Raw genomic sequence first — 25,501 nt, forward strand, 5'->3', positions numbered from 1 at the left:
ATCTGTTAATAAGTTACAGAAGAGTGCTGTTTTCTATAAGAGCACTTAGGAGGGGCATTAAACACACATGATGTCCCAAAACTTTGTGATGGGGTTACTTTTCACTGAAGAGAACATCTCCCAGGGTTGTTGATTATCGAAAATTCCTTGAGACATAGAGGAGGGAGAAATAGGATATGAGGGTATGTGTCCTTAGCACAACTTTGTGAGTGCATGCTCAGTTACTCAGTCAAAGCTGCCTCTTTGTGGCCCCATGAACTGTAGCCCACCAGGCTTCTCTGTCCATGGGATTTACCAGGCAAGAACACTGGAGTGGGTTGCCACTTCCTCCTCCAGGGAATCTTCTCGTCTCAGGGATTGAACACTTGTCTCCAGTATCTTCTGCATTGGCAGGTGGATTTGTTACCACTGAGCCACCTGGGAAGCCGTACTTTGTGAGAGGGCACACTTAGCATTTACACTATTATTGTTTAGTGCTATCTGACCCTTTGAGACCTCATGCACTGTAGCATGCCAGGCTTCACTATCTCCCGGAGTTTGCTCAAATTCATGTCCATTTGCATTTGGACATCAAAATTAACCTGAAATGCTCCAAGAAAAATAGGACATATGATCACCCTGTAGATATTCCATTCCAGATCAGCTCCAGAAATAAGATCTAAATCTTTTCCTTCATGCTAGATTTATTCTCTATTTTATAATAAAATAGTTAATTTGGAGTCTGACATTTAAATATAAGCCATTATTACTGATAGAATGTCACTTTCAGAAGTCTTTGATATTATTAAATTTTAGTCAGAATATTAAATACTTGTAATGTGACCTAAGACGTTATTTCTGGTTGCATAGCAGAATAAGTTTTCCTCGTTCTAAAAGACATTGACTATTTAGAAGTCAATTTTTTTCAGATGCTAGATCAAATCTCTACCTCTTTCATATGTCTGCGAAAGGAAAACCTATTCTTCCAGTGGTCTCCATTCAATCTTAGAGTGATGGGAAATGTAAATGTAGCCTAAGACTACACTAGAAAAAGAAATATGCTAGCCTTGCATAACTAGAGGAAAGAAACAAATAAGACCTAACTATTATCTGAATTAGGAAATGATTGCTAGCTATTCCTACTTATTTCAGCTATTCAACACATCTGAACAGCATAAAAGGAATTACTATTTTATTTTATGCATTCTTTTTTTCATTTTCGGGAACCTTGACAAATTTATCTGAAATGCTACTGTCCTACAAAAGTAATAGCCATTTTTTTTAAACAAAATGTTTATTAGTAACAATAATGGCAAAAAAAAAGAACTTTGGAATAAAAATAACTATTCCATTATACTTGACACTTGCTTAGTGGTGTGATGTATGGCACATTTAATAATAACTAATGAGACTTTAATGCTTAACTACAAAAAAGGCATTTTATTGTAGGTGTTCAAGGACAATAGATCATTTTTATTTATAATTATAATAAATTAGTTTTGAATAGAATATATACAACAATCCTATTCCAATGGAATTCATGGACACTTTTAATAGCATGTGATTTATTTCAACCTTCTGTTTACAGGTAAAGCGGTTGTTGACAGCTCCTATATGGCTGGTAGGAAGAGTGAGTCAATTGCAAGTTGTGATAGATCTAAGGTCATTACAATTTATTTTCTTCTAATTCTTTGCTACTGTAACATCCTAACACTCTGTGTGAAACTAAAAAATATGTTTTGTTGAAGCCACTTATTTTGGTAGTGAAGATGATACTAACATTATAACATATAAACAAACTATGTCTTTATTATAAAAAGGTACAACTGTGATGGAGAGTTCCAGAACTTTGAAAAAAATTTATAATAATTTTGCTGAAAGTAAACATTTGATGGAATTTAAATTCTTTATTCTTCATAAAAGTTGTCTATAAAAGTAATTTAGCAACTACTCAAGACTAACATGTATTGATAAAAGACTATCGGATTGCAAAGCCAGGGAGATAGATATCTCAGAAGTCCTAATAGTTTATCTGAATTAGCCCCTCTGTGTTGAGACTTAGCAAAATGAAATAAATCTAAGGAGAGAAAAATATTATTCATCGATATGTTTGAAAAAATTTATCAAACAACTAATTTGATAAGCACAGGTACAGGTTAATGTGTAGAAACTACAGATATGTCAATGTCTGCTCAGCATTTACAAGCTAGGGGATCCTTTGTGAAAGTTCTAAAAGAAGAATGAGAATATTTATTTTGTAAATGGTTAATCTTATGTGCCAACTTTATTAGGCCACAGATGACCAGATATTTGATTAAGTATTAATCTGAGTGTGTCTGTGTTCTGAATGAGATGATATTCAAATTGATAGACTGAGTAAAGCAGACTGTTGTCCCCAGTGTGAGTGAGCCTCACCTAATCTCTTCACAGTCTGGGGTTGGGGGTGGGGTGGGGCATGGATTTACTATTTTGAAGCTATGCTATCAATCTCCTGTACTCAGTTGGAACTTACACTAGTGAAAGAAGTTGCTTCCCGTCCTGAAGCCTTTGTTCTGGGACTAGGACTGCCAATGGTTCCCCTGGGTTTCCAGCTTGCAGATAACAGATTTCTCAGCATTTTATAATCATGTGAACCAACTTCCCATAATAAATCTCTCTTTCTCTTTCTGTTTCTCTCTATATAAATATATATATATATATATATATATGTGTGTGTGTGTGTGTTCAGTTCAGTCGCTCAGTCGTGTCTCTTTGTGACCCCATAAATTGCAGCACGCCAGGCCTCCCTGTCCATCACCAACTCCCGGCGTTCACTCAGACTCACGTCCATTGAGTCAGTGATGCCATCCAGCCATCTCATCCTCTGTTGTCCCCTTCTCCTCCTGCCCCCAATTCCTCCCAGCATCAGAGTCTTCTCCAATGAGTCAACTCTTCACAAGAGGTGGCCAAAGTACTGGAGTTTCAGCTTTAGCATCATTCCTTCCAAAGAAATCCCAGGGCTGATCTCCTTCAGAATGGACTGGTTGGATCTCCTTGCAGTCCAAGTGTCTCTCAAGAGTCTTCTCCAACACCACAGTTCAAAAGCATCAATTCTTTGGCGCTCACCTTTCTTCACAGTCCAACTCTCACATCCAGACATGACCACTGGAAAAACCATAGTCTTGACTAGACGGACCTTTGTTGGCAAAGTAATGTCTCTGCTTTTGAATATGCTATCTAGGTTGGTCATAACTTTCCTTCCAAGGAGTAAGCATCTTTTAATTTCATGGCTGCAGTCACCATCTGCAGTGATTTTGGAGCCCAAAAAATAAAGTCTGACACTGTTTCCACTGTTTCCCCATCTATTTCCCATGATAAATCTGCATTAAAATTAATGGTATGGGTTATGTTTTGTGACTAGATCCTGACTGATACAACTTACTTTTATCTCTTGCAGCCTTTTTAAAATCAATTTTTCTGATCAACTTTCTGCTGTAGCTAAAAGCACATAGCAGTTTAAATTCAGTAAAATACAAATTGTTTTACCAATTTCTTGTAAATGTTAGAATACTTTGGAAAGTGTTAACTCCATTTACCACCTCATCTTTTATATTATTCTTATTATGTGTTGATTTCTATATATTTCAAACCAGATATATACTTTCTTTTGTATAGTCATTAGTCTTTTCTATTTATTCACTTTTTGACACTTTTTTTTTTCCTTCCAGAAATTTGGTGTTTCTTACTGAAATCATTTTCCTCTCTCCTAAAAATCTTCAAATATATATATATTTGAAGAATTTTGCTGTAGAGGAATTCTTCTGATTTTGTTTTTATGAAATGGTCTTCATTTACCTCCATGTGGAGTGATATTTTTACAGGGTACAGAGTTCTGGTGGGCTGCTATTTTCTTTCATTGCTTAAGACCAGACTTTCCATTATATTCCTAAGGCCCACAATGTCTTTAGGTTTAGCCCTATTTCTCCAGGCTAAGCCCTGGAATCAGCCCAATTTTTTACCACCTCAGTAGTATTGTACTACTAGTTTAAAAATGGTTTATTCTTTTTTTTTTTTTTTTGGTTTATTCATTTTAACTGGATTTTCTGGTCCTTTCTTCAAATGTATCCATTCATGAGCAAAAAACCCAGAGTAAAATCAGTATAAATGTATAAAGCAAAGTGTATACAGCTTGATTTTTTAAACTTTATTTTACAGTCCAAATATCGAAGTTATATTGTGTGGCACTAAATTCATACAAAAGTGAATCAAGAACTCTTGATCATGGAAAACAGGAAACTGGCGTATAGGTGAGTGATAAGGACCAGTCACGGGCTTCCCGGGTGGCACAGTTGTAAAGAGTTTGCCTGCCAAGCAGGAGCCTTGGGTTTGATCCCTGAGTTGGGAAGATCCCCTGGAGAAGGAAATGGTGACCTACTCCAGTATTCTTGCCTGGGAAAGCCCATGGACAGAGGAGCCTGACAGGCTACAGTTCACAAGGTCACAAAAGAGTCGAACACAACTTAGCAACTAAACAACAAGAACAACTGAAAATAAAGAGTTCCCTAGAAAACAGATATTTTGAATTATCTTCATTTCCAGATTTGTTAGGAAAATCTATCAAACCTTTCCCGTAAGAGAGATGCATCCTTTAGGCAAATAACTGTTTTTTGGCAAAAGCTGATGTCAGGGTGTTTGTAGTAAAGAATGCAACCGATTCATGTCCAGCATTCCTTAATACAATTCTCGCCATCCTACCAGGAATCCTTCTCCCCTAAAGAATACCTAACCTCAGTAAATGGTAAACACAGACTTCTAGATGCTCATGTAAAAACTTTTTTTCAAAAAGGAAGATATCTTGGAATCCTGACTCTTCTCTTTTTCTTACATTCTATATCAAATGCATAAACTGTGCCAAACTTGGAGACTTTTAGATAATGATAAGGAGGGCTTCCCTGGAGGCTCAGTGGTAAAGAATCTGTCTGCTAAGCAGGAGACCTGCGTTCAATCCTGTGTTGGGAAGATCCCCTGGAGGAGGCAATGGCTACTTTCTCCAGAATTCTTGTCTCCTTGGACAGAGGAGCCTGGCAGGCTACAGTTAATGGGGTCATAAAGAGTCAGACATGACTGAGTGACTAACAGTGAAAGTTACTCCTATCATGTCCTAATGGATGTTGATATTAGAGACTTTTGTAAAATACGATGTAGAGTAAGTAAATTGCCTCTGTAGCTGGAATCTGAATAGGACTCTTTTCTTTCATCTGATATTACTTGATAATGCTTTAAAATAATTATTTTCTTTTCAGAGACATGAAGCAGTAAATTCACTTTGCTAAAGATTATAATGTCCACCTCTTAAGCAGCTTACATATAGGAACTTCTGATTTTTTTAATGAAAAACATATTTATATATGACAGTTCATACAAAAATGCTATGCTGTTCTGAAAATACTTTGATTCTACTACTAAGTCTGAAAAACTCTTGGGATTTCCTAGAGCCATAAAAGTGTTTGGTCTGGAATAAACAATTTATTTATCCACTATAATATGTGCTTTAATTTCATTATTTCTACTTCATTAAAGCAAGTTTTTAGTCTAGGATGTCTTATAATCGTTGTGTATTGTGCTTATCACTAAGGAAAGCAATTTCTCGTTTGCACTTATAATATATTTATTTCATAGGACTGTACACAGTTTAATTGATTTTGCATGGTGTCTAATGTTTCTTAGTTTTGGCAAAGGTAAGTTTTCCAGTGCACTGTATTTTGTTTCAAAGATATTTAATATTTCAAAACAAAATCAACTAGATTTTGGGGATCTTATATATAATACCATATCACATTTCATAACATGCAAAAAGAACATTTGAAAGATGTAATATATTCCTAATGAACTATATAACTACAAGAAAATAGACATGATACAGAAATGATTAAGCCTTGGTTTATCTGGAGGGAGAAAGGGACATGTATTAATTTAACGAGAAATTCATACTTTCTTATAAAGTATGAAAGTGAAAGTGATAGTCGCTAGTCATGTCCGACTCTGTGACCCCATGGACTGTAGCCCACCAGACTCCTCTGCCCATGGAATTCCCCAGGCAAGAATACTAGAGTGGGTAGCCATTCCTTTCTCCTGGAGATTTTCCCAACTCAGGGACTGAACCCAGGTCTCCTGTATTGCAGGAAGATTCCTTACCATGTGAGCCACCATATACAGGTCATTAACATAGCACTATACCTTATCCCTGGAGAAGGCGATGACACCCCACTCCAGTACTCTTGCCTGGAAAATCCCATGGATGGAGGAGCCTGGTGGGTTGCAGTCCATGGGGTCGCTGGGAGTTGGACACGACTGAGCGACTTCACTTTCACTTTTCACTTTCATGCATTGGAGAAGGAAATGGCAACCGACTCCCATGTTCTTGCCTGGAGAATCCCAGGGATGGGGGAGCCTGGTAGGCTGCTGTCTCTGGGGTCGCATAGAGTCGGACACGACTGAAGCGACTTAGCAGCAGCAGCAGCAGCAGCAGCATACCTTATCCCCTATGGCAGTGAAATTATATTCTGTTGACTGTGACCAGGAATACTACAACAAATATGATAATTTTAAAGTTAAGGATTTAACATTTATAGATGACTTCTAAACTTGGATTATTTGCATTCTTCATACTGAAAGTTATTTAATAATACCTAAGAATAAGCTGAGCTTCCCTGACAGCTCAATTGTTAAAAGACTCTGCCTGCAATGCAGGAGACTCTGGTTTGATTCCTGGGTCGGGAAGATCCCTTGGAGAAGGGATAGAGTACCCACTCCAGTATTCCTAGGCTTCCCTTTTGGCTCAGCTGGTAAAGAATCCACCTGCACTGTAAGAGACCTAGGTTCAATCCCTGGGTTGGAAAGATCCCCTGGTGAAGGGAAAGGCTACCCACTCCAGTATTCTGGCCTGGAGAATTCCATGGAGTTGCAAGGAGTCAGACATGACCGAGCAACACTGCATTCACTAAGAATAAACTGAGGAATTCTTTCAAAATATTTGCAAAAGAATAAGATGAAACGTATGGGGGAAAGGTAACATAGATATTTCTATAGATTTCAAATTAATTTAATGGAAGCCACAGAGTTATAAAATTAACAAGCACAAAGGAAAAGAGACAAAATATATAAAATTAAAAAAAAATTTAAGCTAGTAAAAGACATGAACCTTTGAATTAAAAATCTACACAGAAAATCAGATAAGATTAATACTTATAAAGATTTCCATCTACATTAATCCAAGTAAAATTTGGTGGTGGTTTATTTGCTAAGTCATGTATGACTCTTGTGACCCCATGGACTGTAGCCTGCCAGGCTCTTTTGTTCATAGGATTCTCCAGGCAAGAATTCTGGGGTGGGTAGCCATTATCTTCTTCAGGGGATCTTCCTGACCCAGGAATTGCACCCAGCTCGCCTGTAGAACAGGCAGATTCTTTATTGATCGAGCTACAATTTAGAACCATAAACTTTAGAACCATAAAATTATCCATCAGGAAAAGAAAATAGTATATATATATAAAGAGTACAGTTTAGATTATAGGGAACTTTTCATTACTGAGGACTGGAATGAAAAAGTAGGATCAAGAAACACCTGGAGTAACAGGCAAATTTGGCCTGGGAGTACAGAATGAAGCAGCACAAAGGCTAACAGAGTTCTGCAAAGAGAACACACTGGTTATAGCAACACCCTCTTCCGGCAACACAAGAGAAGACTCTACACGTGGACATCAACAGATGGTCAACATCGAAATCAGATTGATTATATCCTTTGCAGCCAAAGATGGAGAAGCTCTATACAGTCAGCAGAAACAAGACTGGGAACTGACTGTAGCTCAGATCATGAGCTCCTTATTGCCAATTCAGACTGAAATTGAAGAAAGTGGGGAAAACACTAAACCATTCAGATATGACCTAAATTGAATCCCTTATGATTATACGGTGGAAGTGAGAAATAGATTTAAGGGATTAGATCTGATAGACAGAGTGCCTGGTGAACTATGGACTGAAGTTTGTGACATTGTAGAGGAGACAGGGATCAAGACCATCCCCGTGGAAAAGAAATGCAAACAAGCAAAATGGCTGTCTGAGGAGGTCTTACAAATAGTTGTGAAAAGAAGGGAAGCAAAAAGCAAAGGAGAAAAGGAAAGATACAAACATCTGAATGCAGAGTTCCAAAGAATAGCAAAGAGAGATAAGAAAGACTTCCTGAGTGATCAATGCAAAGAAATAGAGGAAAACAACAGAATGGGAAAGACTAGAGATTTCTTCAAGAAAATTAGTGATACCAAGGGAACATTTCATGCAAAGATGGGCTCGATAAAGGACAGAAATGGTATGGACCTAACAGAAGCAGAAGATATTAAGAAGAGGTGGCAAGAATACACAGAAGAACTGTACAAAAAAGATCTCCACAACCCAGATAATCATGAAGGTGTGATCACTCCCACTCACGGAGAGCCAGACATCCTGGAATGTGAAGTCAGGTGGGCCTTAGGAAGCATCACTACAAACAAAGCTAGGCCATGGAATTCCAGTTGAGCTATTTCAAATTCTAAAAGATGATGCTGTCAAAGTGCTGCATTCAATATGTCAGCAAATTTGGAAAACTTAGCAGTGGCCACAGGACTGGAAAAAGTTAGTTTTCATTACAATTACAAATAAAGGCAATGCCAAAGAATGCTCAAAATACTGCACAATTGCACTCATCTCACACGCTAGTAAAGTAATGCTTAAAATTCTCCAAGCCAGGCTTTAGCAGTACATGAACCATGAACTTCCAGATGTTCAAGCTGGTTTTAGGAAAGGCAGAAGAACCAGAGATCAAATTGCCAACATCTGCTGAATCATCAAAAAAGCAAGAGATTTCCAAAAAAACATCTGTTTCTGCTTTACTGACTATGCCAAAGCCTTTGACTGTGTGGATCACAATAAAGTGTGGAAAATTCTGAAAGAGATGGGAGTACCAGACCACCTGACCTGCCTCTTGAGGAACCTGTATACAGGTCAGGAAGCAGCAGTTAAAACTGGACATGGAACAGCAGACTGGTTCCAAATAGGAAAAGGAGTACATCAAGGCTGTTTATTGTCACCCTGCTTATTTAACTTATATGCATCATGAAAAACGCTGTGCTGGAGGAAGCACAAGCTGGAATCAAGATTGCTGGGAGAAATATCAATAACCTCAGATATGCAGATGAAACCACCCTTATGGCAGAAAGTGAAGAAGAACTAAAGAGCCTCTGATGAAAATGAAAGAAGAGATAAAAAAGTTGGCTTAAAGCTCAATATTCAGAAAACTAATCATGGCATCCGGTCCCATCACTTCATGGCAAATAGATGGGGAAACAGTGGAAACTGGCTGACTTTATTTTGTTGGGCTCCAAAATCACTGCAGATGATGACTGCAGCCATGAAATTAAAAGATGCTTGCTCTTTGGAAGGAAAGTTATGATCCTAGACAGCATATTAAAAAGCAGAGACATTACTTTGCCAACAAAGGTCTGTCTAGTCAAGGCTATGGTTTTCCCAGTAGTCATGTATGTATGTGAGAGTTGGACTATAAAGAAAGCTGAGTGCTGAAGAATTGATGCTTTTGAACTGTGGTGTTGGAGAAGACTCTTGAGAGTCCCTTGGACAGCAAGGAATCCAACCAGTCCATCCTAAAGGAGATCAGTCCTGGGTGTTCATTGGAGGGACTGATGTTGAAGCTGAAACTCCAATACTTTGGCCACCTGATGCCAAGAGCTGACTCACTTGAAAACCCCCTGATGCTGGGAGGGATTGAGGGCAGGAGGAGAAGGGGATGACAGAGGATGAGATGGTTGGATGGCATCACCGACTCAATGGACATGGGTTTGGGTGGACTCTGGGAGGTGGTGATGGACAGGGAGACCTGGTGTGCTGCGGTTCATGGGGTCACAAAGAGTTGGACATGATTGAGCAATTGAACTGAACTGAACAGTTTAGATAGGCATCAGCCACAGATGCATACTAGAGTATCAAGTGGATATCTTCTAATTTCTAAGGGAAAAAAATTTTGAACCTAGAATTCCAAACTCTGTTAAACTTAGTGTGAAAATAAAACATAAATCTCTCTAGACATAAAAGAAACCAGGGGATTCTGGATTTGCTTCCAAAATATTCTTCCTAAAGGTATTACTCAAGTTTTAGTGAAACAAATGGAGAAACAAAATAGAGCAAAATATCAGTAATAAGTTATGTTCACCAATCCTTGAAATATGGAAACCAAGACAGGTGTGTCAGCTCAGTTCAGTCACTCAGTCACGTCCGACCCTTTGCAACTGCATGGACTGCAGCACCCCAGGCTTCCCTGTCCATCACCAACTCCTATAACTTGCTCAAACTCATGTCCATTGAGTCGGTGATGTCACCCAACCATCTCATCATCTGTCGTCCCTTCCCCTACTGCCTTCATCTTTCTCAGCATCAGTGTCTTTTCCCGTGAATCAGTTCTTCGTATCTGGTGGCCAAAGTATTGGAGTTTCAGCTTTGGCATCAGTCTTCCCAATGCATATTCAGGAATGATCTCCTTTAGGATGGACTGGTTGGATCTCCTTGCAGTCCAAGGGACTCTCAAGACTCTTTTCCAACATCCAGTTCAAAGGCAGGTGTGTAGAGGAAAGTAAATTCTAAGGATCACAAATGCTAGAAATATGGAAACCAAGGCATGTGTGTAGAGGAAAATAAGTTCAAGGGATGTGATTCAATTGTAGCTGTGGATATGAAATACAGATTGGGAATATTGAGGATGATGGTGGCTCAGACTGTAAAGAATCTGCCTGCAATGGAGACCCAGTTTCGATCCCTGGGTTGGGAGATCCCCTGGAGAAGGGAATGGCTACCCACTCTAGTATTCTTGCCTAGAGAATCCCTTGGACAGAGGAGCCTGGTGGGCTACAGTCCATGGAGTCCCACAGAGTCAGACATGACTGAGTGACTAACACTTTCACTTCACCCTAGACTAAGGGAGAAATGTTGAAAGGCATTCTTGGGGTTCTATATTGCCCAGGTCAGGGTATAGCTAGGTGACATATGGAGTAAAAGCCAGAAGCAGAATTTTTAGCCAAGAATTCACATTTGTATGTGGCCACCATTGTTAGGCCATCCTTGAATCTCAAGTATGGTAATGGGTAGAAAAATAGGAAACACGATAAGAGGAGAAAAAAGGTGAATCCCAGTGATAATTCTCTAGAAATTGAGATTAACACTAAATTCTAGTTTCTTTTCTCAATCTCAATGCTAATTCTTCAATTTACTTCCTTATATCATCTTTCTCTATCTACTGCAATATATTCTTCCTCCCTTAATACTTCTCCATGAGTATCCAACATGTGATCTTCCAGAAACACAAGTCCAAATATCATATTCCTCAGCATGACATATGTATTTTCTTTTTCTTTAACCCAGTCACATTTCATTTAGAATTAAGTTCAAACTCCATATAATGAACTAAATGACTTCTGATATCTTTTTTTGATCTCTCTTACCCACTTCACCTCCTGGTATAGTCCCTCATTCCTTTATTTTTCCAGTCAAATATCCTGCCTTGCCTGTAATTCCCTAAGTGTCCTCTACTCTCCCATGCCCATTCCTTCAACCACCACTTTTCTTACAGGGGAACTGAGACAAACTTTGGAAGAGTGTTAAATGTTAGGGTTTGGGTCTTCAGGAGCCAAATTTCTTTAGACAAGGTGAGTAGTATGAGGAAAGCAAATTATTGAATAATTTACATACCTCAGCCAGAAGTGAGATTGAGGAAGAGGCCACAGACAAGAAGAGTATAGCAGCAGGAACCACCTGAAATACATAAGTAAGGCATAATTTGATGACTATAAAAATGAGTTGGTTTCTGTAAATCAGCATTTTGAGCCAATGGGTGTATAGGTGAGCCTCATTTAAAGGGTTGGAGGGAGTGTGGTTATTTACTCAACTTTCCGAATTCTGCTCCCTGCAAATAGTCTTTCTCTGCATATACCTACCTATTGCTTTCTTAATGCTTAATTATTGCTAGAACTTCCTGGATATTCTGTCCAAGGATATTAAATATTACTTTTGCTCCAGTCATGTTTAATTCATTCATATAGTACAGTATTTATTGTATGGCATTATAGGTACAGATTTTCTTTCATAACTTTTCACATGGATTGAGAATGCTCTAATTGCAAAAACTCTATCTTCTTCATTTCTGTATCCCAAGCACTAATTCAATGCCTAGAATATCCTAGAAAATCAGCAACAGTTAATTAAATATTCAATTAATGGAATCGATAGAACTCTCACTTATCCAAAAGTATTATCATTTGCAAAATTTATTAGATACAATTTAAAATATTATCTTTATGAGTTATCTTTCCCTTTTAATTTAAAACTTACTTAATATAAAATTATTACATTATTTTAACATTTTCTTTGCACCAGATTCAAAGATATGCAATTTTATTTGATTCATTATTGGGTAAAATTTTCCTCAGCAATAGAGGAAATTGGGCTGTATTCTCTCCAAATAAAGGCTGATTCTTGCATAAAGTTGCTGAGCCAAATTATGCCCATGAAGGTTTCTGACACTGGATAGGTATGTATGGTGGCAGAAAATAATTCATCCCCAAATATCTTCCTTATAACCCCTACATTGATTCTAGATGCTCTAATAATAACAAAAATAAAACTGCTAGCTCTCAAAATATAAAAATTATAAACTTTTTTTTATAGACCAAAGTGAAAATTTCAGCAGGACCTTCTAAAATTATAGTTAATGGTAAATACTATTACTATACTTGAAATAATGACTTATCCTTTATTTTATTTTTATTTCTTTAGCTACTATATTACTTATGGCAAAAAAATGTAATTTTATAAAAGTTGTACAAACAAAACTAGCATACTATATGCATGGCTTATGATTGCAGAATATCCCCAAATATACCATATGAAATTTCTTTGGAAATAGTAGATGACAGAATGACCAGTTAATTTTTACATCTTGCTTGGAAAAACTATTTTGAACAATGTCATCAGTAGTAACTTATAATATTACTCTAAGTAAATGAATTATAATTAGTTTGTATACTGACCTTCCTACAAACTTGCTAAATTTATATTTTTGGTAGTTGCAGATGCTGTGTTTCTGTGTGATTCAGAGGAAAGTTTACACAGATCCTTTTAAGGTTTCCTGCATAAAAGATCATGTCATCCTTGAATAAAAACAGCATTACTTCCTTTACAATCTAGATGCATTTTTTAATTTCTTTTTCTTGACTCATTGTGCTGACTAGAAATCCTGGCACAATGTTGATTAAAATGGTGAGAGGGTACCTCCAAGCTTTGTTCCTTCCCAGTGTCAAGGGGAAAACATTAGCTCATTTACCATCATCAAATATTATATTACCTTAACTTTTTAATAGATGCCCTTTATAAGGCTGAGAAAATTCTATTCTGTTTCTAGTTTTCTGTGAGTTTATCATAAATGGGTCCAGAATTCTGTTGAATATTTTCTACATTTATTGAAATGTATACGGGGTTTTGCTCTTTATTCTGTCAATATGGCGGTATTACACACATTGTTCCTTGGAGAAGGAAATGGCAATCCACTCCAGTACTCTTGCCTGGAGAATTCCATGGATGGAGGAACCTGGTGGGCTGTGGTCATGGGGTCGCAAAGAGTCAGACACGATTGAGCGACTAACACACACACAACACACATATACATTGTTATTTTGGATCTTAAATGGGCCTGTGTAACTGGGAGAAATATCACTTGATCATTGTGGTTTATAATCCTTTTTCTGTGTTGCTGAATTTTTGCTAATGGTTTGTTGAGAATTTTTGCATCTATACTAATCAACATAATCTATATAGTTTTATTTTCTCATAACATGTTAGTCTGACTTTTATTATCAAGGTAATGCTGACCTCATAGAATGAGTTTGGATGTATTCTTTCTCTCTTTTCTGGAAGAATTTGGAAAGAATTGGTACTATTTTCTTTCTTTCTTTTTTTTTTTTTTTTGTGTAGACTTCATTAGGTAAATATCTGGGCCTAGGTTTTACTTTGTGAGACAGTTTTAAATTCAATTTCCTTATGTGATGTTTCTTATAGATTTGCAAGATGATAAGAAGTTTTGTGTCGGAACACAAATCAATTCACTGCTTCCTTCTTTGAGAAAGTTTTGCTATATTTTAAGTCAGCTGAACTAAACTGTGCTTAATGAAGTAAATGGTTTACAATCTGGTGCATGCTCCTTGTCATCACTGACAAAAACAAATACTTCATGGATAAGTGCCTGACCATGGATTACATTTTGAACAGTAATAATATGTAGCATGAAGATTAATCAAGACACTGGCAATAAATCAATAACATGAACTGTACAAACCAGTAAAGGAAGGATTTATTATGTTATGCTGGGCTGTATCATCCATTTTCTTAGTACATTAAGGCTGCTGCAATACAAATACCATAGACTTGCAGCAAATACCATAGATTTTGCAGGAGGCTTGCAAACAATAGAAAATTATTCCTCACAGTTTTAGAGGCTGCAAAGTCCAACATCAACATTCTGACAGATTGAGTATCTGGTGAGGCCCTACTTTCTGGTTCATAAATGGTCATCTTATTGCTATAATTGCACATAGTAGAAGGGAAAAGAGAGTATTATGGGGTCTTTTTATAGGGCATGGACCACCTTCATAAGGGCTCCAGCTTCATGACCTAATCATCTCCCCAAGGCTCCACATGCACATATCATTGCTTTGGGCATTAAAATTTAGCATATGAATTCTGTGGGGACACAAACTGTCAGTCTACAGTGATCATGGAACTGGAAGATAGGGATTAGCCAGGTCTAAGTTTGAGTGAACTGCGGGAGATGGTGATGGACAGGGAGGCCTGGCGTGCTGTGATTCATGGGGTCACAAAGAGTCAGATATGACTGAACTGTCATAGTCAGATATGAACTGAAGGTAGGGTCTGAAGTAATGAACTGAAAAGTCCTATTAAGGATTCAGAAAATACACTCACTCTCTTTGTTCTAATCAACTTGCTCAGCTCCTTTCACATGGTACCTCAAAGTAGTAACTTATGTATTTTGAGTTCAGTCCAGCATGGACAGATGTCTATTTGTCCCTATGTTGATCACTTCTTATAAATGGCTTTATCATATAGTACAAACACGTTTAGGGGCTCCAATATTGAGGATGCAAAAAGCATGGCAGCAGAGAAGGTGGTCTGGCAAACACTGCTAAAGTATGTCCTATTTCTACTCTGATATGATTGCTCTTAAAAATTACTTTTTGGGTGAGTTTGAAAAGCTTGTGGCAGACTACTTTGGAAGTAAATCTTACAGGTAAAATTCACCTTTCCCAGACAGTCACATTTAGTTTTATTTGAACTTGTCATTTGAACCCATTGTGGAGCCTTGCATCAAAAGTAACCTTATTTACTGTCACCTGATAGTATCAATAATTAGCTTGATATTTTGTGTTGATCATAAATTATCTGCAGAACTTACTAAAGAAGATTCTCAAAACATATGAATGGTGGAGAAATGTACAAACTCCTAAGTATATAATTTAACAACCTATGTTTATTCAGATATATGTATTCTTCATTAACACTTGTCATTCATTATATTCATGAATTCCATGTTGCAAACAGTAGATGTGAATAAAGTGTTTAATTAACAGAAGATTGGTTAAAAAATATACATATGTAATTACATAGACATGTGTATACTCAGCTGGTAAAGAATACGCCTGCAATGCTGGAGACTGGGTTTGATCCCTGGGTTGGGAAGATGCCCTGGAGAAGGGAAAGGCTACTCACTTAAGTATTCTGGCCTGGAGAATTCCACGGACTGTATAGTCCATGGGGTCACAAAGAGTCAGACACGACTAAGTGACTTTCACTTCACTTCATACAAGTATACAAATATGCACACATATATGTGTGAATATATAATATATATGTCACCTCATTAGCATAAAAAGATACTCCCATCACTGAGGACATTTCAGAGGCTTTAGGGGGTGTCTACTAGAAACTGGAGACAATGGCGAAATATATTTTTCATATACCGCAGAAGTCCATTGTAAATCTTATCCTTGTTCGTCGCTAGGGGAGTTGTATTTTTTCTTTGGCTTCTTCCAAGAATTTCTTTCTCTTTGGTTTTATTTAGTTTGAATATGCTATTCTACATACGGACTTTTTGGTCTTTATACTGCTTGCTGTTCTCTGAACTTTCTATATCTGTGGCTTGTTGTCTCTCAATTTTAAAACATTCTTGGCATAACTTTATCAAATAATTCAACTTCTTTGTTATATTTTGTTTTTCCTTCTAGTAGTATAATTACACATATGGTACACCTTCTGAAGTCTCACAGTGTCTGGATACCTACTTTTTTAAAAATTATTTTTCTGTTTTAATTTCAGTTTGGGAAACTTCTATTGTCTTACTTTCAAGTTTACATGACTGAGTAGAAAAAAAGTTAGTTCACTATAACAGCTCTGTTTATGTCCATTTTACTATGAGGAAAAAACATAATACACTACTGATTTACTCCAGATATTCATGGATTCAAAGAATTAAATACATACAAATTTTGCATATGTTGTCAGTGAGCAACATAGTTTTATTAGTATTGAGTAAAAAAAAAAAAGCTATGGTATGGAAGTAAAATAATACAATATCTATCTGATATTTTTATCTCAATAAGCTAAAATTGACATAGATATAAAATAATAAACACACACAAATACACATGCATACACAAATTTCTTAACTAGATTTATCCAGAGGGAAAGAAGAGCAGATTTCCAAATTGGGAACCCAGAGAGTTTAGATCCTTATGTAGTGAATTTATGGCCTAGAGTTCTTTTATTTCTGTTTAAGAATTTTTGGATTAATTCAAATTTTAAAAGATTAGAATAAAAGAAGAGTTTGTTTACTTATGACAAAGCAGCAAAGTTCAATTTTTCTAAGGACAAAAAGGGCAACTAAGAGGAAAGTATTTTCAGATTCTGAACAATTAGCAGTTTAAGCAAAATCTGTCAAAACCAGATGTTGTTTTGACAATCCATCCTAAACAGATTTGTTTTGTATTCCTATATCTGGTTTCAAAATAATGGTTAAATTGAAACAGAGTAGTCTTCTGTGAAGGGTAGACTCTGTTGTGGTTTGAGAAAAAGGGAGAGAGATGAAATAGTTTTATTCTATTTTCAAAGAACTGAATTAAATTCACGTATTATTAATATCTAACAATTATTTTGGTTACTTCAAAAGACATAAAATACATTTAAAAAAATCCATTTCTAAAAGATTTTTAGAGAGCAGTTCTTTATTATTATTGAAAAACATCTACTATTTTAGTTATATGTTTAAAAAGTTTGAACCCTTTCAACTTCTTCAAAATAAATTCTAGTTTGTACCAATTATATTACATAACAAAGCATAAGCAAATCATCTGAACAATGTAAAAATTCTGTTAGTAACAAAGCAGGCACCTAACCAGTTATTTTTATTGATGTACAAAATTACCTAGAAGGAAACAAACATCAGAATATTGGCCAGGTTTGTTGAGAATTAATTTTGAAATTGAAGAAAGCCAAAGTAGAGACGGCAGTGTGGCTAAGAAATGATCGAGCAATCTACTATTAGAAGATCAAGGCAGGGAAGTGTTGGAAGTGATAGTGTTCCTTGGAGTGGCAGAGCAGGCTAACTTAACAAGGGACTTTACACCTCAAGGGAAAGGCAATGAGTGCAATTCTGCTGAGCAGGTTGATAATTAAACTTAACAGCAAGTCACAAATACAGTTCTCTTTTTCCGAGGCTATAGACAGAGAAATGATGACTAAGAGGCTTACAACCTGAATGGTGCTAAAACAAATCAAATTTTCTAGAACAATATTCAAAGAGAATTTTGAAGATGTGTATCTTTTTGTACATGCTCAATGCACAGCATTTAAAACTATTATTTGGTTTATTGAAAAAGAAAATGATAGTTTAGTAACAATGTTCGAAAAAATGTATCTGTGTTTATTAGAGTATTTTTCCAAATGATATTTCTATATGATCAATTTTAGCCATTTAAGTTATCCTGTAAGTTATCCTGAATCATTTTAATGAACATTTCCTCATTACGAAACCAGGTTGGTGCTACTGTCTTCTGTGAAATTTGCTTAGTTTTATCAGTCTTCCAAGTATAGCTTTTACCTTTTGTTGGACTCATTTTTCAATACTTATTACACAAAATTACAGCCATTTGAAGAGTTCTGGAATATGCATTCAAATAAATAAGCACTTATCTAAATATCTTTCAAAGTATTTTATGAAGTAAACAGTGATATAACTGGTGATCATTCTAATTCTTGTGATATTTAAGAATTTTCACGTATTTGCCAACTTAGCATGGTTGAATCTATGCTTGCTTGTCAAGATCTGGAATAGATACTGTAGATTTACAATAGAATGATGAATATCTTCAAATATCTAGACAGCAAACTGTGGCATTTGCTTATTTTCATGGTGTAAACCCACTCACTATGGACAATTTTAAGCTATCCATGAGTCATCACTGAGCAGAGTTGGGAAAGACAAACACACAGTTGAACACTATTCATTATACATTATTTCCAGCTTATAGACATTATAGACAAAAATAAATTTGAGTATATATAATAGCTAAATGTACTAAAACCATTAGAAAGTGATGAGTTTTGAGTATTACTATAATTTTAGCACAATTTATTTAATTGTAAATTTATGTAATTTATTTTTTTTATAATGGCTATGTTTAAAAAGCAGAGAAGGCAATGGCACCCCACTCCAGTACTCTTGCCTGGAAAATCCCATGGGCAGAGGAGCCTGGTAGGCTGCAGTCCATGGGGTCGCTAAGAGTCGGACACGACTGAGCGACTTCACTTTCACTTTTCACTTTCATGCATTGGAGAAGGAACTGGCAACCCACTCCAGTGTTCTTGCCTGGAGAATCCCAGGGACAGGGGAGCCTGGTGGGCTGCCATCTGTGGGGTCGCACAGAGTCGGACACAACTGAAGCGACTTAGCAGCAGCAGCAGCAGCAGCATGTTTAAAAAGTTGTTCACAAAATGCCTAAAAATTTGACAATTAGCTCTCACAAGCTGGTAGGAGCTGGCTCCAGCATACCGTCAGCTATGTCCATTAATCTGGAAGCTTCCTTGTCCTTCCTTCCTTTCTGTATTGTATTCACATTATGATTAGTTGGAATTTGCCTAAAATACCCTCTCAAATTATCAGCTGCCCAATAATGCCCTCTTCTATTTTGCTATTTCCAGAATTCATAATTGATTTTAAGAATTACTGAGCAAACCAGAATGCACTAATAATGTATGAAGCCGGCACAGTCACACATGTCAACAAGTTAGAGCTGCTAGATGATTGACTGAGACAGCTGCTTCTCCTGAATAATCGGCTCATTGGATATTGATATTTTGCCAATAGACGGTTTAAAAGGTATGTCTTGGAGCCACTATTTGGGTAAATAGACAACTCATTATGTGCATATAAGTAAGTGGAACGACTTGAACAAAAATAAACAAAAATAGTTTATAGTTGAGTCAATCATCAATAGAGAAATGAGATCTGTCCTCATGCCATAGCTTATTGACTAATCAATTTGCTTTTTGGAATCCTCTGAGAGATAAAAACACTCACAGTAGTTTGGCTAATAACCCGCTGCTTCAGCTAAATAACAGTGTCAGAGTCTATGAGTTATAACCTAACATTAAAGAGTATAATGACAGTTATTCTCCAGAGGATGTTTCGAAATCACAATGAAGTAACAAGCAATTTGTTGAAGATCCTTCCCCGCCAGTTGCCAAAGCATTAGCATTCCATCTGCCAGACGGTGGGATTAGCATTTTCCCAGTGAAGTTGTTAATGGTAACTTTCAAAAGACTAAATCAGTGCTTTGTAAAATCTCCAGGAAGTCATGTTGAAGACTGTATTATTTCTTTAGGTATATATTATGTTAGCCTTTTTTCTTATTGCTTATTTATTTACACTCACTTGTTTTAGTACCTACTAGATGATGAATGGCAGCCCCACTGGACACTTGAACTTTTTTTTTTCCACATAAGGGATTGAAAACAATGCTATACTTACTCCTGTTACAAATAGCCCAGGAGAACTGATACCGTATTCAGTTCAGTTCAGGCGCTAAGTTGTGTCCAACTCTTTGAGACCCCATGAATCGCAGCACGCCAGGCCTCCGTGTCCATCACCAACTCCCGGAGTTTACTCAAATTCATGTCCATTGAGTCGGTGATGCCATCCAGCCATCTCATCCTCTGTCGTCCACTTCTCCTCCTGCCCCTGATCCTTCCCAGCATCAGAGTCTTTTCCAGTGAGGCAACTCTTCGCATGAGGTGACCGAAGTACTGGAGTTTCAGCTTTAATATCAGTTCTTCCAATGAACACCCAGGACTGATCTCCTTTAGAATGGACTGGTTGGATTTCCTTGCAGTCCAAGGGACTCTCAAGAGTCTTCTCCAACACCACAGTTCAAAAGTATCAATTCTTCGGTGCTCAGCTTTCTTCACAGTCCAACTCTCACATTCAAGTTTTAGCAAAAGCTTTATCTAAACTGAAGCAATTTGAAGAATAGAGGCTGCATTGTGCAGGACTGATACTGGAGTCAGTTGCCATTTCCTTCTCCAAGGGATCTTCCCGACCCAGGGATGGAACCAGCATCTCTTGTGAATCTTGCATTAGTAGGTGTATTCTTCACCACTGCTGCTGCTGCTGCTGCTAAGTCACTTCAGTCGTGTCCGACTCTGTGCGACCCCATAGACAGCAGCCCACCAGGCTCCCCCGTCCCTGGGATTCTCCAGGCAAGAACACTGGAGTGGGTTGCCATTTCTTTCTACAATGCATGAAAGTGAAAAGTGAAAATGAAGTCGCGCAGTCGTGTCCGACTCTGCGACCCCATGGACTGCAGCCCACCAGGCTCCTCCGTCCATGGGATTTTCCAGGCAAGAGTACTGGAGTGGGGTCTTCAACACTGTGCCACCTGCAAACTATAAGGTGTCTTCTTATTAGAGAGCACTTCACTAATATTTCAAATATAAATTTCATGTTATTAAAAATTCTAAAGATATCTAATATTCTAATTTTATGTTCTTAAATAAATTTATCTTCTGTCTTTATCTGTATTTTATGCTATTAATAGAATAGTCTTTCTGTACTTAGCACAATATACATGTTCACATACTATTTGAGAACATTATAAATGATAAATAAAATTATTATTAGTCAGAAAAATGATTACTAATAATGGAAAGAAGATATAAAGCATTTTTTGTTTAGCTACTAAATTTTAATGCTCATGATACATAAGATTTATTTCATGGCTTGAGGAAAACAACTCCTAACTGTTCTCTTCATTTCCATTCTTTACATTTTTCTCTTAGAAATCAATGAATTAGAAAGATGACTAAGATGTAATCTCTAAAATATTTGTTTATTCATAATATCCAGCATTTCACATGTTTTCTTTCCTTTGATTTATAGGATTTGTGTTTAATTAGAATTCATCTGTCTCAATCTGAAGTAATGGTTACAGATGAATCAAATATTATTAGCAAAGACTGTAATCCAGGTAAGCGAAGGAGCTCATTGAAGAATTTTGCTCACATCTGGTTGTAGTAGACTGAAGGTGTGTGCTCAGTCACTCAATCGTGTTGGCTGTGCAGACCCATGGACTGCAGGCCACCAGGCTCCTCTGCCCATAGAATTTTGCAAGCAAGAACACTGGAATGGGGTGGCGTTTCCTACTCCAGGGCATCTTTCTGACCCAGGGATCGAATCTGCGTCTCTTGTGTCTCCTGCTTTGGCAGGCAGATTCTTTACCACTAGCGCCACCTGGAATGCCTTGTAGAATGAATGGTTGCCCCTAAATATTTCCATATCTTTGCCACATAAGGAAGCAATACCAAGGAGATAGGCAGCCCTCAGGCACGGGAACAGGCTGTACCTAGAGTCTCAAAGACAAACTAACCCACTGACTCCTGGACATTAGACTATGAGATTGATTTTCGATTCTGACTTCCAGAGTGATAGATTAAGTCTGCTTGCTTTTTAGCCACGAAGTTTGTATTATAAATTGATAGTAATTTGTTAAAGTGGCTATAAGAAATAAATGCACTGGTATACAGTCAGATATCTATACTGTTATTGGGAGAGGCTGGCTCAGTTCCTTTCCTACTGCAATGGCTTACTTAATGCCATGCCATATTTACTGCTCACATGTTCAAGAGGATGAGAAAGTCAAAGGTGATATGTCCTTTTGCGACATTTGAGAATATCAGTGGTCAGATGGTAGTAAATAAGGGGCTAGGGAGAGGCAGGGGGTTGGAGAAGAAAATCAGGAGCAGCAAAAGCTAATAGTAAACCATGCTTTTCTTTCTGAATGGGATTTCCTACTGAAGTTCTACTGCCTTTTAGTCTACAAAGAATCATTGTCTTCCTGATGAAACCGACACTATTTTCTGCTAAAAGTTTCTTTCCCTCTTTCTCTCTCACACTCTCTTTCTTTCTCTCACACACACACTCCCTCACACACACACACACACACACACACACTCCTCAGGTCTAATTTCAGAACCAGCTGAGGCTTTTGTATCTAATTTTACAAATGGATATTAAATATCTTGATCATTCTTTGGGCCCCCTATAACATACTAGACATAATAGGTGGCAACAAATGTGCCCACACTTAGAATAACATCTTGCAAATATTGAAAGTGTAGATTCTGAACTCATATACAGCATTCTTCCCTCTATTTCTTGCTGGTCTCTGGCCCTACAAAAATGTCAAAAACACAATTCCCAATGCCATTGATGATGTTCTTTAACCATCTGCAATGCCAAAATTTGATGGTTGTGTAACATCATGTGTTCAGAAGAAGCACAGCACCTTATAAGCTTCTTTTTATTGTGGAGGTGACATGTTCCACACCTAGGAATAGTGGATGAAATGTAAAGTTGTCAGATTCGAGTCCGGCCTGGAGTAGAAAAGGGCTCAGCAGTAGGTCAAAGCACCTACACACGAAGTCCTGATGCTAGGGCCATACAATCTGCCACACCTAAGCTGTTGGATATGTCGGTGGTGGGAAAAGATGCTGAGTATTTTGATAGAAAAACCTCAGTGGGAGAATTACAATGCAGACTCCTGGGGGTTTACAGGAAGATTATGCCAATCATTACAGTAAGGAATTTTTTTCTCTGAAAAACAGCTCCTGGCCTGTTAGTAGGTCTTAGTAGAGACAAAATACTAGACTATGTATCCAGAAATGCCCTTTGTGAGGTGCATTTGGTTTTATTCTAAGCCAAAATAAATATAATATTGAAAAGCAGAGATATTACTTTGCCAGCAAAGGTCCGTCTAGTCAAGGCTATGGTTTTTCCAGTGGTCATGTATGGATGTGAGAGTTGGACTGTAAAGAAAGCTGAGTGCCAAAGAATTGATGCTTTTGAACTGTGGTGTTGGAGAAGACTCTTTGAGAGTCCTTTGGACTGCAAGGAGATCCAACCAGTCCATTCTGAAGGAGATCAGCCCTGGGATTTCTTTGGAAGGAATGATGCTAAAGCTGAAACTCCAGTACTTTGGCCACCTCATGCGAAGAGTTGACTCATTGGAAAGATCCTGATGCTTGGAGGGATTGGGGGCAGGAGGAGAAGGGGATGACAGAGGATGAGATGGCTGAATGGCATCACTGACTTGATGGACATGAGTTTGAGTGAACTCCGAGAGTTGGTGTTGGACAGGGAGGCCTGGTGTGCTGTGATTCATGGGTTCGCAAAGAGTCAGACATGATTGAGCGACTGAACTGAACTGAACTGAATAGCAGGGTATGTGAGTAGGACCAGAAGACACAAATAAACTACATGAGCAGGTGAACAGAATTTCCCATATCATGCATTCCTATAGTGGCACAGTCTTTCCTTTTCTTATTATCTATAGTCTAAGGTGAAAGTGAAAGGGTTAGTTGCTCAGTTGCTCTTTGTGACTCCATGGACTGTAGCCCACCAGGCTCCTCTGTATATGGGATTTCCCAGGCAAGAACACTGGAATGTGTTGCCATTCCCTTCTCTGGGGAATCTTCATGAGGCAGGGATCAAACTTAGGTCTCCTGTATCACATGCAGATTCTTTACCATCTGAGCTACCAGGGCAACCAGCTAAAGGAGAATGAAGAAGTACAAACTTGGTTCACATATATGTTTTCTTGCATTCATACAGGCCAAAAATGGATAGCAGCTGTAGTATAGTCACATGGGTGACCTTGTGGGACAACGGACAGAGTTGTATTATATCTGGTCATCCACTTAATGTAGAAGAAGTGATTTGAGATGAAAGTATATATAAATTTCTGGGCAGTCATCAACAGCCTGGGTCTTTTGTGAGTGGTCTGGAAGAAAAGGGAATAGAAAATTAGGGACCAAAATTTCTAGGGTAGAAGTATGTGGATAGATATTTTGTTGGAGACATAGAGTGTGAAGATTTCTGTATCACACATTAACATTTACCAAAATATATTCACTGTAAAGGAGATCTGGATTTGATCCCTCAGTCAGGAAGATCCACCAGAGAAGGAAACAGCAACACACTCCAGTATTCTTGCCTGGGAAATCCCATGGATCGAGAAGTTTGGCAGTCTACAGTACATGGGATCACAAAAGAGTCAGACATGCTGAGTGACTAAAACAACAACAAAATTCATTGTGAAAGAGACACTAAATAGCCAAACAAACAAAAAGCTTGGCTGGTTGATATTCAGTTCAGTTCAGTTCAGTTCAGTTCAGTCGCTCAGTCGTGTCCGACTCTTTGTGACCCCATGAATCGCAGCACACCAGGCCTCCCTGTCCATCACCAACTCCCGGAGTTCACTCAGACTCACGTCCATTGAGTCAGTGATGCCATCCAGCCATCTCATCCTCTGTCGTCCCCTTCTCCTCCTGCCCCCGAGCCCTCCCAGCATCAGAGTCTTTTCCAATGAATCAACTCTTCGCATGAGGTGGCCAAAGGACTGGAGTTTCAGCTTTAGCATCATTCCTTCCAAAGAAATCCCAGGGCTGATCTCCTTCAGAATGGACTGGTTGGATCTCCTTGCAGTCCAAGGGACTCTCAAGAGTCTTCTCCAACACCACAGTTGTTGGATACTAATGGTTGACATTAGCCAATCTTTATTCATCAGTCACCATGGAACTGGCACAGTCAATGCATGTACAGACCAACCACATTGACAGAGATTGCTGCTATACGTGGGTTTAATACCATGGGCTCCTACTTATAAAAGCTGATTTAACTAGGATGCTACTGAATGTCAAATCTTCCAGTAACAGAAACCAATCCTGAACCCTAAATATGGCACCATTCCTTGCATAGACCAACTTGGTTACTTGGATGCAAGGCATTCACATAAATTTCTTTTCATCTTGGAAAGGCCAGTGATTTGTC

The sequence above is a fragment of the Bos javanicus genome, chromosome 2, assembly GCF_032452875.1.
Source record: "Bos javanicus breed banteng chromosome 2, ARS-OSU_banteng_1.0, whole genome shotgun sequence".
NCBI classification, from domain to species: Eukaryota; Metazoa; Chordata; class Mammalia; order Artiodactyla; family Bovidae; genus Bos; species Bos javanicus.